This window comes from Macaca nemestrina, chromosome 3 (assembly GCF_043159975.1).
Source record: "Macaca nemestrina isolate mMacNem1 chromosome 3, mMacNem.hap1, whole genome shotgun sequence".
Lineage (NCBI taxonomy): Eukaryota > Metazoa > Chordata > Mammalia > Primates > Cercopithecidae > Macaca > Macaca nemestrina.
Genome location: NC_092127.1, coordinates 140,239,970 through 140,265,541, shown reverse-complemented (window position 1 = coordinate 140,265,541; position 25,572 = coordinate 140,239,970). Strand labels below are relative to the sequence as shown.

The window sequence follows — 25,572 nt, the reverse complement described above, 5'->3', positions numbered from 1 at the left end:
ATCTAGAGGTAACTGGCTTCAGTGTTGGTCTAGAAGCTCAACAATGTCTACCCCTTTGCCATCCTTAGGTGTCAGGCATTAGGCTATCACACAGTACTACAAGATGATAGCAGTAGCTCTAGTATCATATCTTCACATGACAAAGTCCAAGATCAGAAAAGAACTGGGTCTCTCTTACTAGTTAAGGAAACATTTCTCAAATTTTTCTTTATGTCTTTGTGGCCATAACTGGGTCATTTAGCCAACACTAGCTAGCTGCCAGGGAAACTGGATAACTGAGTGTCTGGTATGGCCAGCTTCTACTGAGGCAAGAAACAATGGGAGAGGTGAATGCCCACTGGGCAGGCAACCTACAGTGTAGGTCACAGCAGGGTATTGCTATTTGGAGAGGCAATGGGAATAGAAAGTCAAAAACAAAACTAGAATAGAGAATGGAAGAGCAACATAGATGGTGAATACGCTTAGGATGACAAGAGTTAAGTCAGACTATGACATATCCAGGTTCCCAAATCCTCAATAAATCTATGCACATTTGGGAATTTGGGTGAGATTTCATAAGATGATAGTAATTATGACAGGTATAACAAGTACCTAAGGAAGGTTATAAGAATGGCTGAAAATCCATGACTCCTCAGTGGACAGGAAAGAACCAGATATTGATACTGAGTTACACTCAAGTTTTGAGGTCTTCTGGGAGAATGGGCAGATCCTTCAAGTGAGTGATCAAGAAGTTAGCATCTCCAGCATTCAATTAGAAGAAAGTTTAGGAGTAGTCTGTTTTGCTGTGAAGTATATATGAACGTTTATAGAAAAAATGAGAGTTACAGTTGGCAGTGGGAGCAGTTGAGAGAACAATTTATTAAAAAAAAAAAAGATGTGGCTTGAAGGGTGGGGCAAGAAACAGGCAGGCAGGAAGCTGGGATGAACAAATGGGCAAAAATCAATTTCCTGCAAGGTTTCTACTCCAGATGCTGGCAGGATGACAGGAATTCAAGAGAATGGGAAATCAGAGATAAAGAGGAAGATTATGGTTAGACTTAACCGGCTCTATAAATTATGGGTCTCTAGTGTCAAGTAAACCAATTTTAATTTTTTAAAAAGAGGACGGATATTGAACAGACTCTAAGATTAAGGCAGCTGGGCCTCAGAAAGTGACAAGAATTGCAGCCTGGTAAACTGCCAGAGCTCTCCCATTTCTGTTTTTACGTATTCAGATTATTTTTCTCTGTTCTCCTAGGCTATCAGGGGAATACAGCCACCCCACACTTAAGTTTCTATGAGATATTTTGAGCCATCCACTAACATACTGACTTAATTCCAAGTCCTTGGAGAGGATCCGATTGATCCTCTTCAGTTTAGGTGGGGTATACCCAGCCTCAACTAATGCCAGGAAGACATGCAATTGTGTAATATAAGTATGGCTTCCAGGGGTTCATCCCTAAAATGGGAAGAAAAGTCAGTTCCAAGAAAATAGGGTATTATTATAAGCTGTGCAGACATCTCAGGTATACATATTATGGCAGCAGTCCCCAATGTTTTTGGCACCAGGGACCAGTTTTATGGAAGACCATTTTTCCATAGGTGGGGATGGGGGAATGGTTTCAGGATGAAACTGTTTCACCTCAGATCATCAGGCATTAGATTCTCATAAGGAGCACAAAACCTAGAGCCTCACATGTGCAGTTCACAATAGGGTTTGAGCTCCTATGAGAATCTAATGCCTCCACTGATCTGATAGGAGGCGGAGCTCAGGGAGTAATGCTGTCTTGCTGCCCACCTACTCCTGTGCAGCCCGGTTCGTAACAGACCATGGACTGGTACTGGTCTGCTGCCTGGGAGTTGGGGCCCCCTGTATTATAGCACTGAACACAGAAGGATTTGGTGTAGGATGACTTGGTACCACTCTGGTCTTCAGGAATCTCTGGTGATAGCCAAAGTCAGAGGTAGGACTTGAGTTTATCCTAGACTCACATTGTATCTCACATTTCCTCCTATCCTGCTAGTGGATTCCCTGGAAGGAGAAGCAGATCATAGAAAGCCAAGGCCAGCTCCCAGGAGTTTGTCACATATGTCATGTAGGAGAAGGCGTTGGCCTGAGAGCGATGCGGAGAGGCTGGAAGGAAGGGAAGACATACACAAACATCAAAAACAGAGAGGATACTGGCTCCTTTTCCAACAGGGATCTCCAGTTGGGTGGTCCTGCTATGGAGGAAAAGAGTGTATAGATTTCACTTCAAGGATCCCAAAATATGCTACAGGAAGGAAATGGTGATTGGGAAGTGGCCATTAGCTGACTTCATAATTTCAAGGTATCTTTTTGTAAATACCATAGGAGAAAACATCTAAAAGATATTTTCTTAAAACTTTACATTTTAAAACTTTAAACACCTTAGAACAGCTGGTTATCCAGATCTGTTAGGATAGCATGAAACAGTGAAAAGAATTCTGGATTTGAAATGAAAAGCCAGAACTGGAATTCTGGCTGCACACTTCAGCTGAGTCACCTTGAGCAAGCTCTTACTCCTTTTTTAATGAACAAGGAAACTAATTGCAGAGACATTGAGATTTTTTTTTGACTGGACTTTACAAGGCTGTGAGGATCCATTGAATTGGCAAAAATAGCAGATGAGAAACAGCTGAGCTCAACATGTATGTTAGTAATTATCCAGAAATTGGAGGACAAATGTTCATATAATGGACCAAAGGGGAAGACTCTCACTTTAGCGAATAGTCAGTCTTTTAGCAAGTGAATGCCTTGGGACTGGGGGAATAGAGCTGGACAGTGAGTACTGAATGTGCAGTCTTGTTCAGGCCACGTGTCAGCTTGGAAACTTTGTCTTATAAGAAAACTCTTCCTGGGCCAGGCGCAGTGGCTCACACCTGTAATCTCAGCACTTTGGGCAGCTGAGGCGGGCAGATCACGAGGTCAGGAGATCAAGACCATCCTGGCCAAATGGTATAACCCTGTCTCTACTAAAAATACAAAAAAAAAAAAAAAAAAAAAAATAGCCAGGTGTGGTGGCAGGTGCCTGTAGTCCCAGCTTCTCGGGAGGCTGAGGCAGAAGAATGGCATGAACCCGGGAGGCAGAGCTTGCAGTGAGCCGAGATTGTGCCACTGCACTCCAGCCTGGGTGACAGAGCAAGATTCTGTCTCAAAAAAAAAAAAAGAAAAAGAAAACTCTTCCTTAATCATCAAGTAGGCTTCTTTGCAGGAATTTTGGAGGCATAAAACCAGACGGAAACACTTGCAAATGTGTGTGATATAGTTAGGGGGTCAACTTGGTTTAAAGTCTAAGGACCTTACAGAGCAGCCTGTTGGTGTGGCTATAGAGAATTCTCTTCCAAAGATTGGATTTGTTGGAGTGGAGAGGGGTGTTGGGGAAGGGTACAAAAGTCCTTACTCAATGTCCTGTATCAGTTGTGCTCGGAAGCCTCTGGGTGAGGGTGATGTCCTAGAAATGAGTGGCTGGGGACTTTTTGTTTGGGCATACATCTGTTTGATCTAGAGGTCAGCAGGGCCACAACAGGAAGATCCAAGTACACACAAGCTTGCAGCCTGCAAGACAGTTTTGCAGAGGGAAATCTACTGGCAAGTTTTCAGCTCTTCCAGGAGCTAGGTGGCTTTCTTCAGGAAAGCTCTTTGAGCCCTCTCTGGATGAAGGTACCTATGTTTCTTAAGCTTTCATTTTATATTTATGGTCAAGGATCTCAGGATCCTTGTTTAAAAGAGGAGATGGCTGAGCCAGATAGAGCTTGAACCATCCTTAGGCCAACAGTGCATTCTGTGGTTCTCTGACTAGTCCACTGGCCAGAAATAGAGTCTTCTTTCAGAGTATCTATCAGAAACAAGTCCTGTAGGACTATGGAGTGCTTCTAGCAGGACTCCTCACCCTTCACATCACTAGGATGTTCTCACCCTTCACTTTAGTTTGTTTCTAATACACCAAGTGGTAAGGACATGAGTGAAAGATACTGTGCACACCAGGATGGTTTTGGATCATCTAACTATTTGACAGAGATAGGCCCATAAGTGCAATCTTGCATTGTTTATTTTAAAGAGGAAAAAGGCAGGAAGGATTAAGACAGGAGGAGAATTGGGGAAGAAAGGACATTATGTTTAGAATAAAGACTTAAAAATCCACAATGAGCCAAACGGGGAATCCCACTCTTTTTGCATGAACCTAGTTCCTCTTTTACATATTTGGGAGGACAGTATAATCAGCTTAGGAGACTGAGCAACTTCAAGGCATTTGGAAGTCCCCTCTAACCCCCATTTCAAAAGGAGGTTCTTAATTTAATTCAAAGTCCTGACCACAAATGTGCTGAATCAGACCCTGGATGCCTTCTGTCTGCCAGCAGCAGGAATGGGACTCTTGAAGGTACCAGTTAGCAGGAAGCCTAATTCACTTTCTGGTAAGAAAAACAAAGGGAATGACCCTAAATTTTGGATTATACAAGTCTGCTCAGATGATGGTCTGTCAACTGCTGCTTGTACAGTCATCCTTGTGCCTCAATCATTGCCACCCCTTCCCCAATCACGGGAGTCACATCCTCATCAAAAAGAACACATGTTAAACACCAAAAAACAGATGCAATGCAGTCAGACTGAAAGTTTCTACAAGGAACCTTGCTTAAATCACTAAATATTAAGGATTTAATTTATATTCCATAGCCATGGTCTCTACCCCATATATTATCACCCTAAGCATTATCTATATGCACAAAGACTTATGGAGAACAGCAGATAAGTAAATGTGCTTCTAGCCTATTGGAGAATTAGAATTAGTTTCACAGAGTAGGAAAGTCTGAAAAGGAAAGTTGATTGGCAGCACCAAGGCAACCTGGAAAGGACCCAGTGGTTGGCATGTGGACTCATTGAAACTATAAGAGGACTTATCTGGGAGCAACTGCATATTACTGATACAAGGGCAAAACCCCTTATTATTTGGGGAGACAAACACAACTCATAAGTTAACCAGGGTACAAGTGACCCCAAAATACTAAACAATGAAAAGAGTGCCAGAGAGATCTTGATTTCCTACTGGGGTAGCTGATATCAGATTTTTACCCATGTGTTCTTGATTGTTCTTTATTATCTACATTAAGGAACATCCTTGTGTTTGTCCTCTCTTGCCTGTAGAAACACCACTTTTTATTTTGGTAGCAATCTCCATAGTCGCTCGGAGTAAGGCCTCCCTGAGTCACCTGACCTCACTCCCCATCGTGGTCATTATACCCACCTTTCTTTGAAGGTTCTTGGTTCCTGCTCTTCTGGGATACCATTACGCACATTTCTTTCAGAAAGCACAATTCCATAATGATATCTCCTACTGTCAGTTCCCGCTCTCAGAGGACAGCTTGTTGTCAATGCTGGTGTCCCATCACCAGCACATTCATTATTGCCTTGGTAAAAAGAGTGTCCTCCAGGTCCTTCGGGGGAACATGATCAGCTGTACAAAGTTGGTTGTGGTCCCAGGTCGTATGTGGTAGATCCATATTAGCACAATCCCCTGCTCAATAGCCTGCCTAGGCAGCTCTGGAGTCTCTACTTCATTTAATATGGGATATCACTTTTTCCAAGCTTCCAAAAGTCATCCCAGCACTATCACTTAGGGTCTTTTCCAGGGCATTAAATCCTGTGTCCAGGGGGAGTGCTCTCATTTTAACAAATACCCCCACATCCAGATTTATATTCCTCCCCAGCTGGCCCAGCACCCTTGAGATCCATTTCCAGGTTCTCTTCTGCCTGAAAGTTAGCCAGGTTCTGTAACTCCTATGGCATCCTCACCTGCCTCGACAGGCCTGGCACCTCCCCAAGAAGGTTCTGCTGAGATTTGACCCTAACTATGGGTCTGGTGGACAGGAGATGAGGTGGGGGCACCTAACCTCACTCTTGCACTGAGGAAGGCAAGTGTTTTATAAGATGTATGTCTCATGTGAGGCTTCTTCATAGTCTTCAAAGAAGAAAGGGAGCTCTATATTCCAACAAGGGGTGTGAGTTACTTTTGCAAGCCTAAAGGGATTAGAGGGATCAGGAGATTCAAGGTTCTCAAGTCCCTCTCCCCAGATATTCCCAATATCAGAACTTTAGTGCAGAATTCTCAGCTAGGCTGGCCATCCAGCCTTCTCTGAAATTCTGTCTCTACTCAAGTTAACTCCTATGCCCGATCTTTGGCTGTAGGTCCAAGGATGCAGCACATGAACCATCTAGGGTACAAAGTTTAAGGAAGGGCCCATCCTCACAGTCACACACGTTACTGACCATGCACTGTCATAACTCTGGGCCTAAGTGCCTCCTAAAATTTTGTGCACTAGATGCCTCATTTGTCTCAGTCTAGTTCTAATCCTATTCAACTATGTCTGGCCTCCAGCTGCAGACATATGGGTCTGTTCAAATGTTGTCAAAGAGGGCATGTGATTCTTGCATCTTTCTTTAAATCATTGGTTATTACATCCTAGTCTATCATTTTCTTTTATTTTTAATAAGTCAATGGCACTTAGCAGCTATAATGATTGTGGAATGAGTATCTGTCACTCTTTCCCCAACACCCCTGAAATGCCCGGGTCACTGCACCAACTACAGCTTCCACTTCCACCTGTATGTTAGGTCTCTATCATATTCCTATATCAAATCACCCTTTATGCCCTGAAAAAACCATTTATATCCTGGAGGATAATGGTAAACCTAACCAAGCTATTGTGCCAGATATGATATTCTTACTAGAACAGATCAATTGTTCTAGCTGGTATGTGGCACTAGGCTTGTGTTTATTGATTCATTGCATGCTTTTCAATTCTTAACAGAAAGGAAGATCGGAATAGTTTGAATTCACTTGGAATGAGAAGAATTGTGCATACTGAATCTTGACCCATACTCCCTGTCACAATATATCTGAAGAAATCTTGATTGGTCATTCCATAACATCACACTGATCCACTAAACTGATGACATCAGGTTAATTACACTTGAAGAGCAGGGAATGGTAAGTACCCAGGACAGACTGAAACATAGGCACATTAGGATGGTGAGAGAGAGACTCTACAAGAGATCAGGTCCCTACCACATCAATTAAGTCTTTAGGGATCCAGTGGTCTGGAGCATGCTGGCATATCCTCTCCTCATACCACCAAGAAAGATGCAGAGCACTTGGTAGGCCTCTGTGGATTTCCAAGAAGCCACACTTGGGAATACTACTCTGATTCATTTGTTGGAAGATGCAGAAAGCTACATTCCATGGAAGGAACAAGAGAAAGAGAGGGCTCCACAGCAAATTTAGGGCATGGCCCTTCATTCTATTGTCATGAGAGCAAGGTTGGTTCCGATATGAGGAAGACTAAAAGTATCAGCGATTCAATATTCTCAGGAGTAACCCTCAACCAACAAAGAATTGTAGTTGAAGAATAAATACCCATTTCCTTGCTCCTCAATAATAGAGTGTGTTCCACATGGTCCTTTAAGTTTCTCCAGGGGGACGGAGCCACATTTGCCCATTGTAGTAACCTACTACAATGGTACTAATTAAAGTACTTTTTTGGTCTTCCTCTCTTCTCTGTCTCACCTTCTCTCTCTTCACTATGCTGCCCAGATCACCACCAAAATAAACTAGAGCATCCAAATCCTTGTCTCATGGTCTGCTTTCAGACAAGGTTCACCATGGCTGGAATTGAGGGAGGGAGGGAGAAATGAAATGACAGGAAGTTGAGAAGCAGGTAAGGATCCAATCATGTGGAGTTTTATAGTATACAATAAGTTTGTATTTAATTCTAAAGGCAATGGGAAGTCAATGACATGTCCTAATTAGAGAAATTGAATGAATAAATTTAAGTTTCTAAGATAATATTATGATGGCCACTTTGAAAAGAATTATTTGAGAGGAATAGTAATGGATTCAAAGAGAACAGTTAGGGAGTAATAAGGGTGCTTAGGTGATAAAGGTTACAGTGAGAGAAAGGAATGGGCTAATTCCAGATTTATTTGAGTGAGAACCTACAGGACTTGCTAATAAATTGGTTATGAGGACCAATGGAAAATTATGATGCCATTTTCTGAAATGGAAAGGATGGGATGAAGGCGTGCTTCAAATTTCAGATAAAATATTTCTTTATTTTTTATTCTTTCTGCCTTGTAAGTTCTAGGATCCAGGTACTTTTCAACAGGTTGGGTAGGTGGGATATAAGACCTCTGTGAATACTGATAAAATTCTTTTCACAAGTTGTAGGGGTAAATAGGCTAGAGGCAAATATATTTTATTTCTGTTTCTGTCATATTCATATTTTAGGTATGACAGCTAGAACACTATTGCCTTTCCCAGGTTCGTTTTTTGTTGTTGTTGTTGTTGAGACGGAGTCTCGCTCTGTCGCCCAGGCTGGAGTGCAGTGGCCGGATCTCAGCTCACTGCAAGCTCTGCCTCCCGGGTTTACACCATTCTCCTGCCTCAGCCTCTCGAGTAGCTGGGACTATAGGTGCCTGCCACCACGCCTGGCTAATTTTTTGTATTTTTAGTAGAGACGGGGTTTCACCGTGTTAGCCAGGATGGTCTCGATCTCCTGACCTTGTGATCTGCCCGTCTCAGCCTCCCAAAGTGCTGGGATTCCCAGGTTCATTTTATTATATAATACACAGTTTTCTAAAGACAAAAACATTCAGTTGCAATTTGTAAGTATCTTTACTCCTAGCCAAATTACATCACACAGGCTGCTGGAAGTGCATATTCTAAAAAGGAAGAAGTAATTCCAAATTGAGCCATGTTCTCCTCATGCAGGAGAGGAAATGGTCAGCTTCCTGGGAAGCTATCTGAGGGAGAGAACAGATGGTTTATGCATTACTAACCCTGCAGGGCAGGGGAACACTGGAGAACAGTCCAGAAGACACTGCTTTCTAGACAAAACAAAGAAACATTTCAGAGTCTGCCTCCCCAGCCAGCTCTTGGAACTTCCCATTCCATGGACTCATGCTGCCTCGACTTCATGCAAGGAAGGAATAGCTCCCTTTGAAACACTAGGGAAAACAGCAGTCCTGCTGGCATTAGCTGTAGGCCAGAAATCACTAAATACTTACATTAAACAAGGGTAGAAATTCTAAAGGCTTAGACTTAGGAACTGTGAGCCGTACAGCAAGTTTAGCTCATAGAAACTTGTCTATAGACATTCACAGTGTAACTTTCATTTCTTTAGATCACATCAAACATGACAAAGTTGAGATAGGAGTCCGCTTCAGCAGGACAACCCCTAGTGAGCTAGGGCACTACAATTATAGTCCCTTTCAAGGCGTCTTCACTGTGTGTGGTGCAGAATGGTTAACATCGATCTACTGCATGACTTGGAAGAGGCTCAAACATCTCCCAAAGCCAAACATTTATTCTTACAGAGTAGACTCTATATGCCTATTGAAAATCAGATTGTTTTAAATGCAACCTAACTTCTGCCCCCAGTGGGATTAATGTGCCATATAGCTCACAGTACTATCAGTCATCATTATAACTCTATTCTTCTACTTCTTCCTTGTTTTTTTTTTTTTTTTTTTTTTTTGATGGAGTTTCACTTTTGTTGGCCAGGCTGGAGTGCAATGACATGATCTCGGCTCACTGCAACCTCTGCCTTCCAGATTCACGTGACTGTCCTGCCTCAGCCTCCTGAGTAGCTGGGATTATAGGCACCTGCCACCATGCCCGGTTAATTTTTGTATTTTTAGTAGAGATGGGGTTTCGCCATGTTGGTCAGGCTGGTCTCAAACTCCTGACCTCAGGTGATCCATCCTCCTTGGCCTCCCAAACTGTTGGGATTACAGGAGTGAGCCACCATGCCTGGACTATTGTTTTTTGTTTTTTTGTTTTTTTGGTTTTTTTGAGATGGAGTCTTGCTCTGTCGCCCAGGCTGGAGTGCACTGGCTCGATCTCGGCTCACTGCAAGCTCCACCTCCCGGGTTCACACCATTCTCCTGCCTCAGCCTCCCCAGCAGCTGGGACTACAGGCACCTGCCACCACGCCCAGATAATATTTATGTATTTTTAGTACAGACAGGGTTTCACCATGTTAGCCAGGATGGTCTTGATCTCCTGACCTCGCGATCCACCCGCCTTGGCCTCCCAAAGTGCTGGGATTACAGGCGTGAGCCACCACGCTCGGCCCTCTTCTACTTCTTAAATGAGTGTTAGAGCCCACATTTTCTAGAACTGGACCAGTCACAGAACCATATGCCCACTGTTAACAACCGCAAAAGGTAGCAAAAGCTCTGAATTTCTACTTAATTTTATCTTGAGACATATGACACTGCTAGGCATAGTTAGGGGCATGAAGAGGATGTCATTTCCACCCTATGTGCTCCTGAGACACCTCTGAGCTGGTCTTCAGCTGCAGTGGTAGCCTTCTACTTTAAGCATCCATCTGAACTTCTCCACTTGAGGATTTCCTCTGGTGCTACACATGCTTGCTTCATTTGTATACAGAGAAGCCTGCAAGAGCCAGGGATTTAATGCACCCAAGGTAACCCTCCACCAATAATGGATGGGAGTAAGTAGAGAAACAGTCCATCTTCCCCATCTCTTGGTAAGGCAATTCTGAGGGATATCCTCAGCAGATGCTTAGAGAGTCCCAGTGGGAATTAAACTTTAGTTGCCCTCAGCAGTATCCTTCTCAACATGCACTGTATTGTCTTTCATTCCATGGTAGACAAGGAGATGCACCATACAGATCCAAGGAATGTGACCACCTGCCCCAGCAGTCAGCTCCCTCAGGGTCTGCCTGAGTCTGAGAGTTGCCTTACCCGAGGTAATGCCCTTCTCCTAGGCAGCCCTCATCTGGTGACAACATGAGATGAGGGTACAAAGGTGTAGTCATTTTGGCCCCATGCAGGATGGTGCTGATGGGGAATATTTGCCCCAGGGTGAACTGCCATGTTGGCCAAGGTTGTGTCAGGGCTGTGTCATGGTTTGACTGCCCAATCCTCCATCTTTCTCCTTCCTTTCACAGATGCGAATCCCTAAAAAACATCTTGCACCCTAAAGTCTGCATAGCACCTGCTGCATCTAGAAAAAAATCAATCTGTATCAACTTACCCATCTCATTCTCCCAACTCCCTCACTTGTGCCAACTGGGATCATAAATCAACCTCCTACACACAACTCCAACTTTTTGGAAGGGACTCAAACTAGAAAATGAGAAAGAGAGCAGTCCTTCTTTCACTCCTAATTTTCCCTTCCTTATAGAGGTAGCTCCAGTAACTAAAATAGTCTTGGCTTTTCTCTCCCCACTCATTCCCTCCTCCCTGAAAGAGTAAACTGGGTATGTGTAGCCCAGCTTGTTCCTCTCTGCTTTCAGGAGAGGGGCTGCACACAGGAATCACATGTTCTTCGCCATTTCTGCATGCTGTCAGTTTTCCATAGACAATGCCTGATTTAGAGAGTCCTATAGTGGTCAGTGTTACTGGACTGGCTGTCTACCTGTCTAGTGCTATGGCTTAGTTTGGAGAAACCTACCTGTCTGCAGATATAAGTCACATTCTCCAATGTCTGGTTTATCAGTAGGAAAGATGCTACATTAGCCACCATCTGCTGACTTTAGTTCTGTGGTTATATTGTTTAAGGACTCAGGCAAGAAAGAAAATGATTATTTATGAGGTTCCACCAAACCTCTTTACTCATTTTAAGAGCAAGCTCTAGCTGTATTGTGAGGTCATCTGGGTTGTAATCAGGCAAGGAGAATGTGGTGGTCATGGAAATATCCCACTCAGATGTCCCATCTAGAAACCAGCTGCAGGGAGCACAGCTGACTAGCAACCTCAGTGCTGCTCCTTTGGATCTACCATGGCATTAACTGATCAGCGGGAGCCCAGGCAATGATAGAGCACAGCAGGAGTGCTAAAGCTAGACCCATTCTGCCTGCCTGATGCAGGTCTCATCCAACAGGCAGGTTTGCCTCAGGGACTCCTCATCAGCCTGGTCAGGACTTTGTCAAACTGCACTGTAATATGAGGCTCTTCCTGCCCAAAACTTCTTCCTTCCCTCTGTCCTTTCACATGTATCAGATCAGCATGATGGTTTGAAGACTCTCCCTACCTTCAACTGCTCCTTCCTCCTCTATATTTCAAAGGCATCTCCCCAAATCATGCATGTCTAATCCATCCTGGTGTCTGATCATTAGAGAAAAGAGAACCTGAACCAACACAGTAATTGCCCAAAGAGGAAGAATGGAGGAGTGTCAGGGTTTGGCTTTCTCCTGGGTGTTGGAACCCCACTTGGGATGACTCATTTGTAAAGTGATATAGAATCCTAGCACTCATGTCTTAGTTGCAGGAGTTTTCCATGTAATTATTGTACATTTTGTGAAAAAACTAAAGAGTTTTAATTAAAGGCCTACATCCCTCACTTTCTAAGGACCTCCAGAGCCACTTTGATCAGGTCTTGAACAAGGCAATTACCATGTTGAGCCATTTTTATAGACTTGATTAACTAGAATCTGAACTTTCTTTTCTCCTCCACACAGAAGCCCTACAGCTTCTTTCAGCCATTTCTAACTGCAGTAGTACCGACTTCTCATGATAAACAGACCTTTTCTGAAAGCAGTGCCAAACTTTTAGCACATTATTCTTGGCTCATATAGTCCATACTCCTGAAAAAGGGAAGGAAACTTGTGTAACTGAAAGTACAAGGACCTTCAATTATATAACAGTTAGGAAAGGGAGATAGGCTTGAGTCTAGCTGTCTCATTCACAGCTGAGTGATGACCAGGAGACCACTTATTCAGAGGCTAATTTCCTATTCTGGAAAATGAAAAGACCTCCCAGGGCTTTTTGTAAATGTTAAGAATACAAATGTACTTCATAAATTGTGGAACAGAGAGATTGTACAACAGTCATGAGTGGGACAGATCTGGTCTACAGATGTGTTGAGTTTGGCCTACAGAGAATTTCTTTTTTTAATCTGAAAATTTCACAGAAAATGTGGCTTTCTGGCTTCTTTCAAAAAATCCTCGTTGCAGCAATTCAATGGTGAGAAATAGCAGCTGCCCCCAAAGAGTATGTTTCTTCCAGTTCCCAGTGGTCCCCATAACTCACAGCCTCACTCACTGAGACATCACTTACTCACATTACTTGGTGGGCTCCAGTAGGTATGAGTTTGGGACCCCTGGGGTAGAACATGATGAGCGTTTCATCACCTGTGAGGGGACAATCAGATTCTACTGGAGAAGATCCAGAGAAGACAGTCTGTCACCACTCAAGATGTGGATGTCGCAGTAAGGTAACACTGAAGTGGCGCCTGATGGATCCTGCCTGACCATGAGTCCTTTCATTAGTCCAAGAATACACACGGTATAAGATTGTGATGTTGTGTTTTATAATTATATACTTTGGTTGTCATCCTTGTTCTTGGCACAGAGCACTTATGACCCTTGTAAGGAGATGTAGGCCCACCATACTTGAAAGCATTTCAATGTACAACTTTCCAGAGCTGCAGGAATGTTCCACCATCATGCCATTGTGCTCCAGGAGTTACAAGGGTTCCTTGTAGATTCTGGATATTAGTCCTTTGTCAGATGCATAGTTTGCAAATATTTTCTCCCATTCTTCAGGTTTCTGTTCACTCTGTTATTTATTTTACCAGGCAGAAGCTTTTTAATTAAGTCCCATTTGTCTACTTTTGAATGGAATAATAGACATTGGATATTTGAAAGGATGGGAAGATGCAGGGAAGGGATGAGAAACTACTTAATAAGTACAATGTTTACTAATCCTCCACTCAGTGGAGAATCTTTTTTTTTTTTTTTTTTTTTTTTTTTGAGACGGAGTCTCGCTCTGTCACCCAGGCTGGAGTGCAGTGGCTGGATCTCAGCTCACTGCAAGCTCCGCCTCCCGGGTTTACGCCATTCTCCTGCCTCAGCCTCTGGGTAGCCGGGACTACAGGCGCCCGCCACTGTGCCCGGCTAGTTTTTTTGTATTTTTTTTTTTTTTAGTAGAGACGGGGTTTCACCGTGTTAGCCAGGATGGTCTCGATCTCCTGACCTCGTGATCCGCCCATCTCGGCCTCCCAAAGTGCTGGGATTACAGGCTTGAGCCACCGCGCCCGGCCCTTAATAAGTACAATGTATACTGTGGGTGATGACTGCACTTAAAGCCCAGACTTCACCACTGCACAATATATCCGAGTAACAAAACTGCACTTGTACCCCCTAAATATATTCTTTAAGAAAAAAAGAACTGGGAAATTCTTGTTTCAGGGTTCATGAGTATAGATTTGTTAGATTTGTTTGTATTTGAAATGATTGTAGTTCAGACAAAAACTACTCCCAAAGAGAAACAAGAATTATTGCTGTATCTCTTATGCTTCCCAGACCTGTGCCTTAGTTTGGGTTCCCTGAGAACCCAAGACAAGAACTCAAGTGATTTACCTGAAAGATAGAGGGAACTCTGTTAGGAGAGTGGGAAAGGGAGACAGGGAAGCAAAGTAGCCAATAAAGCACATTTTACCAAGTCACCTACCATTGCCAGCACCTGGAGCATCATTCCAAGGAGAGTCTGTGCTGGGGTGGTGATCGTAGTTTACAGTTCACTGGGACCCTGTGTTACCAGTACCAGGCAAGAGTGTTTCTAGTTTGGAGACCAGGACCTCTAACCTTGCAGAGTCCAGATTTGTGCAGATGAAAAGCACAATGTTCCTTCAGTGGGATGTTGGAGATAATGATGAGTAAAGCCACTCCTGCTTCCAATCCTTGCTTCTTGGTCCAAATGTGCTCCCTGTTGGAGTCACAGTACCATTGATAGCTCTCTCAATAGTTCATGCAGTACATTCTGGAGAAAGACACTCCACATGAACTGCAGCTTCAGCATCAGCTCTGCCTTCAGCAGGACTTTCCAAAGCTCTGTGGGACCAACGCTTTTAAATGGTGTGGTTTGTGATATGATCAAGGGATCCCATGTTCAGGGGTCCATGACCATGCCTCCTTCACTGTAATAAGAGGCCTCGGTCAGATGCTGTATTGTATGAATTAGGCATTTTGTAATCCCCTGAATAGTGGTGCTGAATGACGTGCTAAGGGCAAAAAAGGCAAACCCATGACAGGAATGTCTAATCCTATGAGAATGATTCACTAGTCTTTCTGGAATGGAAGGGTTTTAGTTAATTTGGTTCTAAGTGGCTCAGAAAAGTAGCACAATATCAGGGACTCAGTATTGGTCTCTGTTGCTAACAGGTTGGATATCTAGACACAGCAGTAACTAGATTGTTCTTGATAAGTCTGAGTCCACATTGTTGGGCCCATGCATGGCCTCCAACTCTGCCACTGTGGTCCTGCTTTTTGTATGCAACACATGCCATTTCTGGGGTGGCAGATGACAAAGCTTAGCAAACAATAACTGGCAGAGTCATTTGGCTCAATCTGGAGATAAAGTGAGGGATTATGACTTTATTGGAGTACTTACTCTCAGCCCTTTTGCCCATTCTTTTTTCTCATTAAAGTATTAATCGATAACCTCAATTTCTCATCTATTTCTACAAATGCTGTGTTCTGTTACACCCCTTCAGAACTATCTGCAGGTATGCCAGATGGCTGGCTGCCATTCCAACCTTAGCTGGCATTATGATAATCATGACACTCTGGCTTCTGGTGATTGAGGGCTGCCACCCGGCTTTTTTGGCTTCAGGGACCCCACCACCCCATTGTTAGCAATTTGGCAAGATCTGTAACTGGCCTGCTGAGGAGAGTGACTGCTGAACTTCTCGATGCTGCTTCCTGGCATGCCAGTGCATTCTTAATGGCCTTGGCAGATGGGTGTCTTGTGTGTTTCCCACAGAACATAATCCCATGGTGCGTCTTTAGTCATCACGAAATATATTTAATCTGGTATGCCCGAGTCCTTGGGCTTTTTAGTTTCTCCCTTACTGTCATTGCAAAGGAGTTTCAGCTTGGTTCAGCATGGGCCCTTGCATTTTCTAGGCTTCTAGGGGCCCTTATAACAGTAAGTTTGCCTGAAACTCTGAGGTCTTTGCCAGGGCGTTAAATCCAGTATGCTGAAGGAGTATCCTCAAATCAACAAACTCTCCCTCTCCTTGTCTTATGTGCTGGCTCCACTTAATCTAGACATTCAAAATCCAAATCCATGGTTATTCTCCTGGACTCTGCCAGTTCATGCAGTTCTTGCAGTTTATTTGGGAGTAAGCTGTCTTATCTGATCAAGCCCACTATGTCCATGGCTGGTTATGCTATGACTTCACACCAGCTATCAGCCTGGCTATCAGGAGAACAGGTAGGTGGCTGATCATGAGGTAGAGCCCCTATTACCTTATGGAGAAGAGGCCCCTGAAGGGGGGAAGCAGAGGTGTATTAGGGTCCTCCAGAGAGACAGACCAATAGGATAGATGGGTAGGTGGATAGATGGACAAATGGATAGATAGATTTATTGGGGAAATGGGCTCACTTGGTTATGGTGGCTGGGAAGTCCTATACAGGCCATCTGCAAGCTGGAGATACTAGGATGCTGGTTGTGTTGCTCAGTCCCAGTGTGAAGACTTCAGAACCAGAGAAGCTGATGGTGTAACTTTTCTTTGTCTTTTTTTTTTTTTTTTTTTTTTTTTTTTGAGACTGAGTCTCGCTCTGTCGCGGAGGCTGGAGTGCAGTGGCGTGATCTTGGCTCACTGCAAGCTCCGCCTCCTGAGTTCACACCATTCTCCTGACTCATGTTCCCCAGTAGCTGGGACTACAGGCGCCCGCCACCATGCTCGGCTTATTTTTTTTGTATTTTTAGTAGAGATGGGGTTTCACTGTGTTAGCCAGGATGGTCTCGATCTCCTGACCTCATGATCTGCCCATCTTGGCCTCCCAAAGTGCTGGGATTACAGGCGTGAGCCACCGTGCCCGGCCCTGATGGTGTAACTTTCAGTCCACATCTGAATGCCTGAGAAATGGGAAACCTGGAGTCCAAAGGCTAGAGAACCTAGTGTTCTGGTATACAAGGGCAGGAGAAGAAGGGTGTCCCAACTCCAGAAAAAAGAGGGTGAATTCATCTTTCCTCTGCCTTTTTGTTCTATCCAGGCCCTTAGCTGATTGAATGGTGCCTGCCCACCGTGGATGAGACTGGGTCTTCCTGAGTCCACTGATTCAAATGCCAATATCTTTCAGAGACACCCTCACAGACATACCCAGAAATAATGCTTTACCAGCTATCTTGGTATCCTCTAATTCAGTTGACACCTAAAATTAACTATCACAAGGAATAAGAGGTGACTATTTCTTAATAGGGGAGGGAAGGATGGGCCACATCTGCAGTATTTAAGGGTTCAGAGGAGTATGGAGAATCACATAGTTCCATCTCATATTAAGCATCCCAGTTTGTCCAACCAGGGTTCGCACCTTGGTACAATAGACCTTCCTCAGTTGAGAATTCCATCAGCTTTATATCTTGACAACTCTATTAAATCAAGGTCTGGGTCTTCCACTTCTTTTGTTCTTTCACTTCGGGAGATAAGGACTTTTTGGAAGCTTCTAAAGGAGCCCTCTGGCCTTCACACTTAGTTTTTAATTGTTAACAACCTCATCTTCTTTTATTATCTCTCTCTAGTGGGTCAATGCAATTTAGTGCCAGTCAACCAATTCTATTGCCCTGCTCTGCATTTTCCTGCAAACCAACTCACACCTGCTTCTCAAGTGGCTAAATGATTGTTCTTGCCAGGGTGTTCCCCTCTACTAGAACATTCTCTCAAATCAGCCTAGGGAACATTTTAGCAATTGGGCTGCCACTTTCACAAGTTTGCTGGTGAGCAAACTTCCTGATAGTATTTTTTGGCTCTGTGGACTAGTCTTTGTGGCAACTACTCAACTTTCTTGTACTGCAAAAGCAGCCATAGGCAATACATAAATGAATGGATATGACTGTGTTCCAACAATTTTTAAAAAACAAGTGGTTGTATAATTCAACTGGTATGACCTTCTGGGAAAGACAAAATTATGGAGACAATAAAAAGACTAGTGGTTGATAGATTCTGGGATGAATAGGTAGAACTCAGGTTCATTTTAAGGCAGTGAAATTTTTCTGTATGATACTATAATAGAGGATACGTGATACATTTGTCAAAACTCATAGAATGCAACACAAAAATGTACCATAACCTATGGACTTTTGAGGCTTTTAATTTCCATTTTTATTTTAGATTCAGGGGGTACCTGTGCAGGGTTTGTTACAAGGGTATATTGTGTGATGCTGAGGTTTAGGCTTCTATTAAACCTGTCACCCAGGTAGTTAACATAGTATTTAATAGAAAGTTTTTCAATCCTTGCCCTACTCCCTCCTTTTGGAATCCCTAGTATCTATTGTTCCCATCTGTATGTCCGTGTGAACCCCCAATTTAACTTCCACTTATAAGTGAGAACATGTGACACTTGGTTTTCTGTTTCTGTGTTAATTCACTTAGGATAACAGCCTCAGGCTGTATCTATGTTCTGCAAAGGACATGATTTTGTTCTTTTTATGGCTGCATAGTATTCCATGATGTATATGTACCACATTTTCTTTATCCACCATTGATGAGCACCTGGCTTGGTTCCATCTCTTTGCTATTGCGAATGGTGCTATGATGAACATACAATTGCATGTGTCTTTTTGGTAAAATGATTTTTCTTTTGGATATATACTCAGTAATGGGATTGCTGGGTGGAATGGTAGTTCTGCTTTTGGCTTTTTGAGGAATCACCACACTGCTTTCCACAATGGTTGAACTAATTTACACTCCCACAGTGTATAAGTATTCCTTCTTCTCTGCAACCTTGCCAGATACCTGTTATTTGACTTTTTAATGATAACCATTCTGACTGGTGTGAGATGGTATCTCACTGAGGTTTTGATTTGCATTTCTCCGATGATTCATGATGCTGAACATTTTTTCATGTTTCTTGCCCACATATATGTCTTTTTTTGAAAAATATCTGTTCATGTCCTTTGCCCACTTTTGAATGGGTTTGCTTTTTTCTTGTTGGTTCATTTAAGTTCCTTACAGATTCTAGATATTAGTCCTTTGTCAGATGCATAGTTTGCAAATATTTTTTCCCATTCTGTAGTTTGTCTCTTTACCCTGTTGATAGTTTCCTTTGCTGTGCAGAAGCTCTTTAATTTCATTAAGTCTCACTTACCTATTTTTTATTTTGTTGCATTTGCTTTTGGAGTCTTCATCATAAATTCTTTGCCTATGCCAATGTCTAGAAGCATATTTCCTAGGTTTCCTTCTAGAAGTTTTTTAGTTTGAAATCTTACATTTAAGTCGATAATCCATGTTGAGTTAAATTTGTATGGTGAAAGGTAGGTGTCCAGCTTTATTCTTATGTATATGCCTAGTCAGCTGTCCCAGCACCATTTATTGAATACAGTCCTTTCTCCATTGTTTATTTTTTTCAACTTTGTCAAACATCAGTTGGTTGTAGGTGTGCAGCTTTACTTCAGGGATCTCTATTCTATTTCATTAGCCTGTGTGTCTATTTTTGCATCAGTACCATGCTGTTTTGGTGACTGTAGCCTTATAGTATAGTTTGAAGTCAGGGAATGTGATGCCTGCAGCTTTCTTCTTTTTGCTTAGGGTTGCCTTGGCTATTCAGGCTCTTTTTTGGTTCCATATGAACTTTAGTTTTTCCTAATTCTATGACAAATGATGTTGGTAATTTAATAGGAGTTGCATTGGATCTGTAGACTATGTAGGGCAGTATGGACATTTTAACAATATTGGTTCTTCCAACCCAGTAGTATGGAATGCTTTTCCATTTCTTTGTGTCAACTATGATTATTTCAGCAATCTTTTGTAGTCCTCCTTAGAGATCTTTTACCTCCATGGTTAGGTGTATCTCTAGGTATTTTGTGTGTGTGTGTGTGTGTGTGTGGTTATTATAAATGGGATTGTGTTTTTGATTTGGCTGTCAGCTTAAGTGTTATTGGTGTATAGAAATAGTACTGATTTTTGCACATTGATTTTGTATCTTGAGAATTTACTTAAGTTGTTTATCAAGTCTGAGTCTTTTGGCATAATCTTTAGAGTTTTCTAGGTATAGAACAATATTGTCGGTGAAGAGAAATAACTTGACTTCCTCCTTTCCTATGTGGATTTTGTTGTTGTTGTTGTTGTTGTTGTTGTTGTTTTGCCTGATTGTTCTGGATAGGATTTGCAGTATTATGTTGAATAGGACTGGTGAGAGTGGGCATCCTTGTCTTGTTCCAGTTCTTAAAGGAAATATTTCCAGCTTTTGCCTGTTCAGTATGATGTTGGCTGTGGATTTGTTATAGATGGCTCTTATTATTTCGAGGTATGTTCCTTAAGATGCCTAGTCTGTTGAGGGTTTCTATCATGAAGGGGTATTGGATTTTATTGAATACTTTTTCTGCATCTGTTGAGATGATCATATGGCTTTTGTTTTTAATTCTATTTATATGGTGAATCACATTTGTTGATTTGCATATATTGAACCTTCCTTCCATCACAGGAATAAAGCCCACTTGATCGTGAATTAACTTTTTGATGTGCTCCTAGATTATTTATGTTAGTATTTTGTTCAGATTTTTTCGCATCTATTTTTATCAGGGATATTGAACAATAGTTTTCTTTCTATGTTGTATCTTTGCCAGATTTGGATATCAGGATGGTACTGCTTTCATAGACTGAGTTAGAGAGGAGTCCCTCCTCCTTGATTTTTTGAAATAGATTCAAAAGTATTGGTATAAGCTCTTCTTTGTATGTCTGGTAGAGTTCAGCTGAAAATCCATCTGGTCTGGGGATTTTTTTTTTTTCAGTCGGCAGGATTTTTTTAAATTACTAATTCAGAACTCACTATTGGTCTGTTCAAGATTTGTTCCTCCTTGGCTCAATCTTGGAAAGTTGTGTGTTTCCAGGAATTTACCCATTTCTTCTAGATTTTCTAGTCTGTGTGCATAGAGGTGTTCATAATAGTTTCTGAGATCCTTCAGTATTTCTCTGGGATAAGTTGTGAAATTACCTTTGTTATTTTTGATTTTGCTTATATTTTCCTTTATTAATCTAGCTAGTGGTCTATTAATTTTGTTTATCCTTTCAAAGAACTACCTTTTAATTTCATTGACCCTTCGTATCATTTTCTGGGGTCTCAATTTCATTTAGTTTTGCTCTGATTTTAGTTATTTCTTTTCTTCTGCTAGCTTTGGGTTTGGTTTGTTCTTGTTTTTCTAGTTTTAGGTGCAAGGTTAGGTTTTTAATTTAGTATCTATCATCTTAATGCAGGTGTTTAATGCTATAAACTTGCCTCTTAACACTGCTTTTGCTGTATCCTAGAGGTTATGGTATGTTATGTCTCTGTTTTCATTTGTTTCAAATTTTATTTGTGCCCTAATTTCATCATGTACCCAAAAGTAATTCGGAAGTTGTTTAGTTTCCATATATTTGTGTCATTTTGAGAATTCCTTTTATTAATTTCTATTTTTATTTCACTGTGGTCTGAGAAGATGCTTAATATTGATATTTTTGACTTTAAGACTTGCTTTATGACTGAGCATGTGGTCAATTTTCGATGAGAAGATTGCAGATAAGAATGTATATTCTGTGTTTGTTGGATGGAGTATTCTGCAGATGTCTATTAGGTACAATTTGTTAAATACTGAATTAAAGTCTGGAATTTTTTTTAGTTTTTCTGACTGAATGATCTATCCAAAGACGTCAATGTGGTGTTGATATCCTACCCTATTATCGCATGGCTGCCAACATCTTTTGTTAGGTATAGAAGTCTGTGCTTTATAAGTCTGTGTGTTCCAGTGTTGGGTGCATATATATTTAGAGTAGTTAAATTTTCTTGAATTGAACTCTTTTCATTATATAATACCCCTTTTTACTGTTGCTGGTTTCAGGTCTATTTTATCTAATACAAGAATAGCAACCCCCCCTTTTTTTTGTTTAGCATTTGCATGATCAGTCTTTCTTTCCATGTCTTTACTGTGAGCCTATGGCCATCATTACCTGTGAGATGGGTCTCCTGAAGAGACCAGACAGATCTTGTGTCCTGTGTTTTTATCAAATTTGCTACCCTATATCTTTTAAGTATGGTATTTAGGGCATTTACATTAAATGTTAATGTTGACAAGTGAGGTTTTCTTCCTGTCATAGTGTTATTAGCTAGTTTGACTTGATTATGTGGTTGCTTTATAGGGTCCATGGGCTATGTGCTTTCATGATAGTATCATTCTTTTGTTTCCATGTTTAGACCTCCCTTAAGCATCTCTTTCAGGGCTGGTCTGGGGGTGACGAAGTCCCTTAGCAATTGCTTGCCTGGGAAAGACTTTCTTCTTTGCTTATGAAGCTTAGTTTGGTAAGATATGAAATTTTGGCTGACATTTCTCTTTAAGAATGCTAAAAATGGGCCCCCAATCTTTGACTTTTAAGGTTTCTGCTGAGAAGTCCATTAGTCTGATGTGCTCCCTTTATAGGTATCATGACCCTTTCTCTAGCTGCCTCTAAGATTTTTTTTTTTTTTCTACATTGACCTTGGATAGTCTAATGACTATGTGCTTTGGGGATGGTAATCTTGTATAGTAACTTGTAGGACTTCTCTGGATTTCTTGTATCTGCATGTGGACCTCTCTAGCAAAATTGGGGAAATTTTCCTGAATTGTATCCTCAAAAATATATTTCCCAAGTTGTTTACTTTCTCTTCTCCCAAGAATGCCAATAAGTCGTATATTTGATCACTTTAGATAGCCCCATATTTCTCAAAGGCTTTATTCATTTTTAAATTTTTCTTTATTTTTGTCTACTGGGTTGATTCAAAGGACCATTCTTTGAGCTCTAAAATTTTTTACTTAGCTTGGTCTAGTCTGTTAAGGCTTCCAATTGTATTTTGAAATTCCTGTAGTGAATTTTTCAATCCCAGAAGTTCTGTTTACTTCTTTAATACAGCTATGTTATCTTTTAAATCTTGGTTTTTCTGTTCATGTTGGATTTTTTTCTCTTAAATCTCATTGTCTTTGACATCCATATTGTGAATTGAATGTCTGTCATCCTAGACATTTCTTTCTGATTAGGATCCGTTGCTTGGGAGCTAGTGAGATCCTCTGGAGGTGACAAGACACTCTGGTTTTTTGTATTGCCACAGTTCTTGTGCTGGTTCCTTCTAATGTGAGATAATTTACGCTTCTTTTTTTGAATTTGCTATTGTTTGAATGGAGCTTCTTGATTTCCTATTCTTTTTTCCCTTGGGGGTATGACTGCAGTGTATACTGTGTATAATAGATTGACTTTGTTTCTGGGTGCTTTTAGGGAGCCAAGGCTCTGCTGGGTTCCTTGATTGCAAATAGGTTCCTGCGGTGGCCTTCTTAGGTGTTGCTTGTCAATCTTCTCTCCAGAAGGTGGTGCTGAAAAGTAAGAGCCAACAGGTAGGAGCAGGGGCAATGGAGAAGTGAAAACCACCCTCCCCGAGCAAGTGTTCAACCTTCAGCCGGGGGGGGGAGTCACTGTAGATGCCTAATAAGTTGTCTCTTTCAGCCTACATTCCCTGGGTTCTTATGGAAAGAGGTGCTGCTGAGTCCTGAAGGGGAGAGACTACCCATTCTCTGTGTCCATCCCTGAGCTTTGGTGGTGCTGTCTTCAAGCGCTGGTGCTGCACTCATGTTTCCTTTGGCCCAAGGGGTGCTTTGGTGGGCTGTGCTCCCCACTTATTTAGGGGAAGACCATGCCAGGGATTAGCCCTGTCTGGTTCTGTGTGTCTTTGATGGCAGTCTGTATACATTCCTTGGTTATAGTTAACTTTGTATAACAGCTTTTCCAAATGCTGGTTGTAGCAGTGATGTGTTGGGCATGTGGGCAAACTGCCTCCTGTGTGGCTGGGGTGGCAGAGGTCTCAGGAAGCTTTCCTTGTTCCCAACTGCTGAGCACTCGTGTCAACAGATTTTCTATTGTGTTGTGCCATTCAACCTCCAGGTCAGTAGGTATCTCATACAGGTAAGAGCTGGCCGCAGCCAATGCAGATGGGTATATACCTGGTCTTTGTTTACTGGGAGAAGCTCTGTTGCCTCTGTGGCAGGTCCTCTTATGGGTCCCCCAATAACAGGCACAAACACTAGCTCCAAGGTTGGGGCCGGCGGGGGCAGTGGGTGGCTACCAAGTGCCCAGAGGTGTGCCTAGTTATGGAGTTTGAAAATGTCCTCTGCCCCAAGTTCTCTGCATAAGAAGAGGAGAGGTGTAAACTCCTAATCTAGATGAGTTGGTGCTCGAAATGTCTGGAAATATGTCTGGGCATTGAGAGGAGGGTGAGCTACGGCACCACAATCTCCACACCTGAAGGTGGGCGTGGCTTAGGCTTCTAATCCAGGCAAGCAGGTATGCCAAATGCCTGGAAATATGCCTCAGCAAGGAGTGCAGAAACTGCTGCTGCAACAAGGTCTTTCCAGGGAATGGGAAGGGTGGTTCAGTCTCCTACTCCAAGAGAGCAGGTGTGCCTCATGCCAGGTGAAATGCCTGGGATAGGAGCAGAGAAATCACTGCCATAATAAGATCTTTGCCTGGGAAGGGATAGGTGGCTCAAGCTCCTAATCTGTGGGACCTAGTGTGCCAAATGCCTGGAGTTATGTCCAACTGTGGAGTAGAGGAAGCGTCACTGCACCAAGTTCACTGCATGGGAAAGGGATGGAAGCTCAAGCTCCTATTCCAAAGGGGCAGGTATGCCAAAGGCTCAGAGATATGTCCAGGCATGGAGCAGAGAGTGTACCACTGCACCAAGATCTCTGCGCAGGAAGGAAGCTCAGGCAGGTGAGCACGTGTGCTGAATGCCTGAAAATATGTCCCCCAGTGGGGAGCAGAGTAACAGTGCAACAAAGTCTTTTCAGGAAAGGCGTCAGCTCAGGCAGCTAATCCAGGTGAGAGTGTGTGCCAAACACCTAGAGGTAGGCCCATGCATGGTGTGAAGGGAGCACCACTACACCAAGATCTCTGTACAGGAAGGATGGGGTAGCTCAGGCTGCTAATCCAGTGGGATTGGTGTTGCAAGTGCTTGGTGATATGCCTCAGCACAGGGTAGAGAGGGCCCCACTGCACCACGATCTCAGAAAAGCAGGCTGGAGCACCGAGCAGTGATACACGCAGACCAGCTCCAGGTTGGCAAACTGGCCCTGGCAGCAAGTCTTGCTGCCCAGGAGAGACTAGCTTCAGCAAGTCTCCTACTACAGACCTGCAACGAAGGAGAGCCCAATTCCAGCACCTACTGCTGGGGTGCTTTCCACACCTGCTTCTCAGTTCTGGCTGTGGGGACTCTTCTCCAGCTCCACAGAAAGCACTCCAATCTTTGTTCTGAGACTAAAATGCCTGTGTGGCCATGTTGCTGGGTTGCTGAAGAATGGCTGACTTTCTATGAGCCTGGGTTCAAAATGGTGTCCTCCTCTCAGTCTCGGGCCTGGGAAAATGCCTGCAGCTTTTCCTGGTGTCTTTCCTGCTCAGTGTCTGCAAGCCCCTCCCCAGATTAGCTCTGGAGCTTGGGAGAAACAAGATGCCCTCCCTTGGCTAGAGTTGCATGGATCCCTAGTGGAATGGCGAGTTACAGAGGGAGGCTCTCTACCTGTCTCGTGTAATGGGGCTGCACTGACTTTTATCAGGG

General features: G+C 42.7%; 2 long non-coding RNA genes across 2 annotated transcripts in view; both read right to left on the bottom strand.

The window, feature by feature from the left end:
- Window positions 1-25,572, bottom strand: part of LOC139362405 (uncharacterized) — a 376,215-nt gene that overhangs the window by 51,097 nt on the left and 299,546 nt on the right. The window lies entirely within an intron of this gene.
- LOC139362404 (uncharacterized) lies at window positions 8,559-13,748 on the bottom strand. Its single transcript, XR_011621256.1, has 3 exons — window positions 11,475-13,748; window positions 10,763-11,024; window positions 8,559-8,794 (listed from the first exon to the last, which is right to left on the bottom strand). It is a non-coding gene; the product is annotated as an uncharacterized lncRNA (long non-coding RNA).